Genomic DNA, 8,252 nt, shown 5'->3' on the forward strand with positions numbered 1-8,252 from the left:
ATCAGTATTCAGAATGACTCAGGACTTCCCAAATGCAATACTGAAAGCTGAGAGACAGCAGAGTAATGCCTTCAAAATATGACGAAACTTCTGGGTATATACCCAAAATAATTGAAAACAGGGACTCGAACGGCTATTTGTACACCATGTTCACAGCAGCAGTATTCACAACAGCCAAAAGGTGGAAAGAACCCAAGCATCTACTGATGGATGAATGGATAAACAAAATGTAGTCTATCCATAAAAGAGGGTAAGAGGTAATTCCCGAAAAGAACCAGGAAGCTCTTCAAGTGCAGAGAGAAAGGTCTCTAGTGAAAAAGGCAAGGTGAAGAACAGAATGCATGAAGTAACATTCACTTAATGGCCTCTTTTAAAAGTTTTATTTCAGTGTCAAAATTAGGGTAAAGTGCAAGAAATTTCATTTTCCAAAAGGCCAGAGGGGACAAATTATACCCAGATCTTCTGAAGGGATCAGGCTTTAACTTTGCCAAAATATTCATCCCAAGGGTTGAAGGCAGATCCATGTTTTGTGTGACCTAAAACTTACAGAATGGGGGGAGGGGCCTTCCCTAAGAATGTAAAATATACAAAATTGGAACAAATGTGAATATTTCTTCAAAAATGAGAGAAAAATTATAGGAAAATACAACGTTTTTAAAAACAAATATCACAGGGCGCCTGGGTGGCTCAGTCAGTTAAGCATCTGCCTTCGGCTCAGGTCATGATCCCAGAGTCCTGGGATCGAGCCCTGCATCAGGCTCCCTGCTCGGCAGGGGGCCTGCTTCTCCCTCTCCCTCCGCTGTTCCCTCTGCTTGTGCGCACTCTCTCTCTCTGTGTCAAATAAATAAATAAAAATCTTTAAAAATGGGGCGCCTGGGTGGCTCAGTCGTTAGGCGTCTGCCTTCAGCTCAGGTCATGATCCCAGGGTCCTGGGATCGAGCCCCGCATTGGACTCCCTGCTCCGCGGGAAGCCTGCTTCTCCCTCTCCCACTCCCCTCTACTTGTGTTCCCTCTCTCACTGTGTCTCTCTGTCAAATAAATAAATAAAATCTTAAAAAAAACCCAAATATCACGAACATCACAAAATCCAGAAAAATAACATTTTCTTTTTAACTGCCTGAAACACCTCTATAAGTCTTTTTTCCTACTTCTGGGGCCATATACTCTGATGGTTCTTCATATGAGAAGGGTTTTGTAATGTCTTTTTTTTTTTTTTTTAAGATTTTATTTATTTGACAGAGAGACAGCAAGACAGGGAACACAAGCAGGGAGAGTGGGAGAGGGAGAAGCAGGCTTCCTGCTGAGGGGAGAGCCCCATTCAGGGCTTGATCCCAGAACCCCGGGATCATGACCTGAGCCGAAGGCAGACACTTAACGACTGAGCCACCCAGGCGCCCCTAGTAATATCCTTTTATAGAAAGAAAATAAGGATGACTCAGTCTTACTTCTAACATGTACATTTGTAACAGTACACACTGCATTATGGAGTACATTCTTGGCAGAAGAAAACTTCCACTTTTAATAAGTGCAAGAACTGAGGCTTGCTTCTATTGTAAATTTACAGTCTTTATGATTGGAAGAATTTTCCATAGATCAGCTTCTGACTCCAAATGTTCCAAACCTAGTTTATCTTCCTTACACACTTTTGGCGCAGACGCTATAGGACACCTTTCCATGGTGATACCTACCCCTGTTCCTGCAGCTTTTCCTAAACCAAGACATGCTCGAACCACTAGTGGAAGTGACTGTAAACCACATAAACAGATAAAACCAAACTGAGTGTATTCTAACCCAACCATTAGCCAGATCCACAAAATGGTCCAGGACCAACATGAGGTCACTTCACAGGAGAACAGTGAGGAAGGAAGTCATATTACAATGAAAAAAAAATTTTTTTTTAAGATTTTATTTACTTATTTGAGGGAGAGTGAGAGAGAGAGCATGAGCGGGGTGGGGGAGCGGGGGAGCAGGGGGAGGAACAGACTCCCAGCTGAGCAGAGAGTCCAACGTGGGGCTCCATCCCAGGACCCTAGGATCATGACCTGAGCCGAAGGCACACACTTAACCAACTGAGCCACCCAGTGGCTTCTTAATTTTGTACATTTTATAGAAACATATGACCACTTCCAGGGCTTTGGAAGAGACAAGCGTGAGTGTCCTTAAAGCAAAAAGTCATTAGCTTCATGGAGGAGAATCTGTCTCCATCACAGAAATTCAAAGGCTTTCCTTCCCTGGCCGAAATCTGTCTTTTCATCCTCCAAAATAGTAATCTCAAGATACTCCCTCCTTGAGACATACCATGAAACACAGTGTAAGAACTCAATGCCTTGGGCGCCTGGGTGGCTCAGATGGTTAAGCGTCTGCCTTCGGCTCAGGTCATGATGCCAGGGTCCTGGGATCGAGTCCCACATCAGGCTCCCTGCTCCTTGGGAGCCTGCTTCTCTCTCTCTCTCTGTCTTTCATGAATAAATAAATAAAATCTTTAAAAAAAAAAAACTCAATGCCTTGGAAAAGGTGACATCACACATCCAAGAAGATGGGAAAGATGATAAGAAATGGTATGCCATTCAGAAAAAAAAGTTATTGGGATTCTTAGCCTCACACTGTAAACCAAAATCAAGTCCAGATGCAGTAAAGGGTTAAATGTTAAAAATTAGGCCTTGAAGGAACAAAATCAAAAAGTGTAGGTGATTATCCTTTGATTGCTTGTATTCTTTCCTAGCCCAAAAGCAATGGGCAATATCACAAAGACTGACACTTGACCAAGTGAAAAGTTTAAACATAAACAAACAAAATGGGAGCCTGGCTGGCTCTGTTGTAAGAGTGTGCGACTCTTAATCTCAGGGTCGTGAGTTTGAGCCTCACATGGGGCAAAGAGTTTACTTTAAAAAAAAAAAAAAAAATCAGTCGGCTTCAGGAAAATACACATCAAAACCACAATGAGATACCACCTCTCACCAATCAGAATGGCTAAAATTAAGTCAGAAAACAACAAATGTTGGTGAGGATGTGGAGAAAGCGGAACCCTCTTAAACTGCTGGTGGGAATGGAAGCTGGTGCAGCCACTCTGGAAAACAGTATGAGGTTCCTCAAAAAGTTAAAAACAGAGCTACCCTAAGACCCAGCAATTGCACTACTAGGTATTTACCCCAAAGATACAAATGTAGTGATCAGAAGGGGCACCTGCACCCCAATGTTTATAGCAGCAATGTCCACAACAGCCAAACTACAGAAAGAGCCCAGATGTCCATCGACAGATGAATGGATAAAGAAGATTGGTGTGTGTGTGTATGTATATACACACAATATGTATAAACACACACACACACACAATGAAATATTACTCAGCCATCAAAAAAAAAAGAAATCTTACCACTTGCAACAACGTGGATGGAACTAGAGGGTATTATGCTAAGCGAAATAAGTCAATCAGAGAAAGACAAGTATCATATGATTTCATTTATGTGGAATTTAATAAACAAAACAGAGGATCATAGGGGAAGGGAGAGAAAAATAAAATAAGACAAAATCAGAGAAGAAGACAAACCATAAGAGACTCTTAATTATATGAAACAAACTGAGGATTACTAGAGGGGAGGGGGGTTTGGGAGGATGGGGAGTGATGGACATTAAGGAGGACACTTCATGTAATGAGCACTGGGTGTTACATGCAACTGATGGATCACTGACCTCTACCTCTGAAACTAATAATACACTACATGTTAATTAATTGAACTTAAATAAAATAAAATTTAAGAAATAAAAATGAACAAAAATAATAATAAACAGAACAAAAACAACCCAGCTTAGAAAACATGTAAGGCAGGGGCGCCTGGGTGGCTCAGTCATTAAGCGTCTGCCTTCGGCTCAGGTCATGATCCTGGGGTCCTGGGATCGAGCCCCGCATCGGGCTCCCCGCTCTGCGGGAAGCCTGCTTCTCCCTCTCCCACTCCCCCTGCTTGTATTCCCTCTCTCGCTGTGTCTCTGTCAAACAAATAAATAAAATCTTTAAAAAAAAAAAAAAAAGGAAAAAATGTAAGGCAAACAATAATCTTGGGGGGAAAAAAACCTACCTGCAGCAAATATAATAAACAAGAGTTAAGCATCCTTCCTACTGAAAAGAGCTTGCAAGAAACTCAAGACTCAAAAAGATGTGCAGATAATTCACAAGTGACAAGTGCCCAACAGTTACGATATGTTAAGATATTCAATCTCACTAATAATAAAAAAATGCAGATTAAAAGACCAAAGGCTATTCTTCAGCCATCAAAGAAGATTCACACAAAACTGCTAGCACCTCCTACCTCCTGTGGCAAACACTGCTATGGAGAGTGCACCGGGTTTACACCCTAAAAATATCCATTCTTACTATTTGTCCCAGTAATTCCACTTCAGAGAATCTATTTCAGGAAATTCTCAAAATTGCTAAGATATTTATGTAGAAAATGCTAATTGCAGCCCTGTTGAAATGCGAAGGGGTAAGGAATGTAAATAAGAGCCTGGAAGAGAGAAAACACCTCTCAGGATGTGTGTATGTATTTGCACGTGGAGAAAGCGGAGAAAGGATACATGCGGGTTAGCATTGCTAGTGCTAGAAGGTGGGAATGAGGGGGGTAGTTATTCACTTTGTCTCTATAGGCCTCCTGCATTGATTAACTTGCCCTAATTAACACAGCATATTGCTTTTGGAATTAAAAAACATACTCCAGGGGTGCCTGGGTGGCTCAGTCAGTTAAGCATCCAACTCTTAGTTTCGGCTCAGGTCATGATCTCCAGATGGTGAGATTGAGCCCTTCATCGAGCCCCTCAGTAGGCTCTACACTCAGTGGGGAGTCTGCTTGAGATTCTCTCTCCCTCTGGCTCCCCCTCTCCGCCGCGCTCATGCTCTCTCTCTCTCAAATAAATAATCTTTAAAAAGAAAAAATAAGGGTGGCTGGGTGATAGACATTGGGGGAGTGTATGTGCTATGGTGAGCATTGTGAATTGTGTAAAACTGTTGAATCACAGACCTGCACCTCTGAAAAAAATAATACATTATATGTTAAAAAAAAAAAAAAAGGCGCCTAGGTGGCTCAGTCAGTTAAGCGACTGCCTTCAGCTCAGGTCATGATCCCAGGGTCCTGGGATCGAGTCCCGCGTTGGGCTCCCTGCTCAGCATGGAGTCTGCTTCTCCCTCTGTCACTCACCCCGCTCGTGCTCACTCGCTCTCACTTTCTCTCTCTCTCAAATAAATAAATAAAATCTTTAAAAAAAGAAAGAGAAGACAGCAGGAAGGGAAAAATGAAGGGGGGGAAATCGGATGGGGAGACAAACCATGAGAGACTATGGACTCTGAGAAACAAACTGAGGGTTCCAGAGGGGAAGGGGGTGGGGGGATGGGTTAGCCTGGTGATGGGTATTAAAGAGGGCACGTTCTGCATGGAGCACTGGGTGTTATATGCAAATAATGAATCATGGAACACTACATCAAAAACTAATGATGTAATGTATGGTGATTAACATAACATAAAGAAAAAGAAAAAAGAAAAACCTCAAAAAAAAAAAAAGAAAGAAAGAAAAGAAAAAATAATACTCCAGGAGAAGAAAATACCCACATATAAAAAATGAAACTATGCCAAATGGATCTGATCCTCATCTATCCTATCACACGGACCCTAATAAAAGAAATGAAGAAAAATACAGTTATTAAGTCTCTCAGGCCCCACAACAGCCAACTCTGCCTGGCTGTCTTCTGTAGCCATGATTGGAGGTGCCATACCCAGTGGCTCACAGGTAGAGGAGCGGACTACCAGAAAATCAAAAGTGATTTTCTTAATCCCCAAATTAAAAGCACAACACTCTTTATCTTTGTCTAGAAGCCAGAGGGCATTAAGAGAAGAGACAGTGGTATCCCTATTTGTAGGTCACTGCCACATCCCAGCCACACCAACACCCCTGAGTTATAATGCTACGACTTGGACCCATCTGAAATATCCCTTTGATGCAAACTGTTTGCACAGGAAGAAAATCAGATAACGAAGATTAGCTAGAACAAAGATTAGCCTGGCCTGTTAGGAAAGTCATGCAGACATATACAACTTTCAGATAATACTCCATAACACTTAAACCAGCAAAGATAAAAATTTAAAAAGCTGTGGGCAAACAAGCATTTATATATATATATATATTTACATATATATATATATATATATATATATATATATAGCTTTCAAAATCAAAAATCAAAATCTCTGCATCAGGCTCCCTGCTCAGCAGAGAGCCTCTGCTGCACACCCCTCCCCCCACCACCGCTTGTGTTCTCTCTCTCTCCATCAAATAAATAAAATCTTAAAAAAAAAAAAAATCATTTAAGCCTAGATGGTAGAATGCCAAAGGAAGAGACCTTTAGGATTAACATGTCCAACCCTCTCATTTGTCAGATGAAGAAGAAACTGGAACTCATATTGTCAACTGACACACAGACACCACAGAGCTAAGACACTCTGATAACAGGATCTGCTCTTCTAGATGCACTGAACATAATTCACAAAGGGTTTTCACAGCCGGTATTTTCTTTGGCCCTCACCAAATCCAGATGTTTCCACAGATGAGAAAAGGAAGGCTCAAAGGGTTTGGACAATTTGCCTACATCATCTGGCTAGTAGCTCCAAATCCCAAACCCCATACCCCTTTCACCAACCGGCACTGTTGCCCAAACCCTTCCTGACAACCCAGGCAGTGGGTTCCCCAGCTTCAAGCGCACAGCCTGTCAAACACTAAGCACTCAAAAATTAGATGAGTGAATACCTCAAACTTGGAGAAAGCTAAGCAAATTGTGAATGATCAGCAGAATATGACAAATCTTTTATTTTATTTTTTTTTTAAAGATTTTATTTATTTATTTGAGAGAGAGAATGAGACAGAGAGAGAGAGCACGAGATGGGGGAGGGTCAGAGGGAGAAGCAGGCTCCCCGCCGAGCAGGGAGCCCGATGCGGGACTCGATCCTGGGACTCCAGGATCATGACCTGAGCCGAAGGCAGTCGCTTAACCAACTGAGCCACCCAGGCGCCCCGACAAATCTTTTAAAAAAGAAGATGTTGATAAGCTGAAATCCACATTAGATGAGAATGCTGAACCTCACAGAAGAGAGCCACAAATATCCTAGACCTCAGAGACAGGCCTCCATCATTTTGGCCTCAATTACCCAGAGCTGCCTCACCTGATCACCCTACCGCCAATCACTTCCTATCTCTCCTCAGCAGGTCTCAGAAATCCGCAAGGCTCCCTACTGCCCACAACACCAAATCCAAACTTTGTACCCTGGCCTTCAAGGCCCGACCAGCTGACTGATTCCACCGTTTCCTGAATTACTCACTGACCCTGGCCTTTTCTGGACTCTTCCCCTCCACCCCAAAGAACCCACAGAACCCCATTTCCTTTATGCTACCAGATCTAGCCTTGGCTCCTCTTGGCTCCAGGTGAATACTGGTCCCTTACCCCACTTCCATCAATCCCAGGTAAAAAGGGCAACGGCTTTTTTTTTCTTTTAATGAAAGTGGACTTACATGACATTCATTTGAACCTATGTGATAACCAAGTTCACCAGAAACAGGCACAATGAACAGGGAGCCCCATCGGCAGCAGCCTCTAATTTGGGTTTTCCAATACAGAAGCAGGAGTTGCCTTACGCAACCTATCCAGTCCCTTTTCTGGCCTGAGGGGTCTTGAGTTCCTGGGGTTTTTCCTAAAATGGCCCACTGGAGGCAACCAGGTGAGTCTAGGGGCTGATGCCACACCTACCTGTCCTTCCCATCCAGACCCCACCCCAGATCTGTCCCAGGAGTCAGGACTCCAGCTTCATTATCAGGCAAGTCCCTTCTCTCAGGAACCCAGTTTTTTCATATGTGAAAAGGGGAGAAGGGGGTAGCAAACCTGAAGAGAAAAATGACATAAGAATATCTTCCCAGTTATTAAAGGCTTTCCCATAAAGGTACCAAGAACATCCAAAACGCCTTGTGCTGGGATACTGCAAATTGTCACAATACATATATCTTGACCATCCCCTAGGTTAGTGTGCAGACTTACCCCATTACAACACCCTGCTGTACGGAGGTCCCAGAGGTGCTATAAGAAGTCAGCACCTGGTCAGGGGTATGTCAGCAGTCTTCCACCAGAATGAACAGTGCTGCAAAGAACAATCTTGTATAAGCATGTATCATTGTTCTGCGATTACTTCTCATGATAGATTCCTGGAAGTGGACTTACTGGCTGA

The sequence above is a fragment of the Neomonachus schauinslandi genome, chromosome 10 (assembly GCF_002201575.2).
Source record: "Neomonachus schauinslandi chromosome 10, ASM220157v2, whole genome shotgun sequence".
NCBI lineage: Eukaryota > Metazoa > Chordata > Mammalia > Carnivora > Phocidae > Neomonachus > Neomonachus schauinslandi.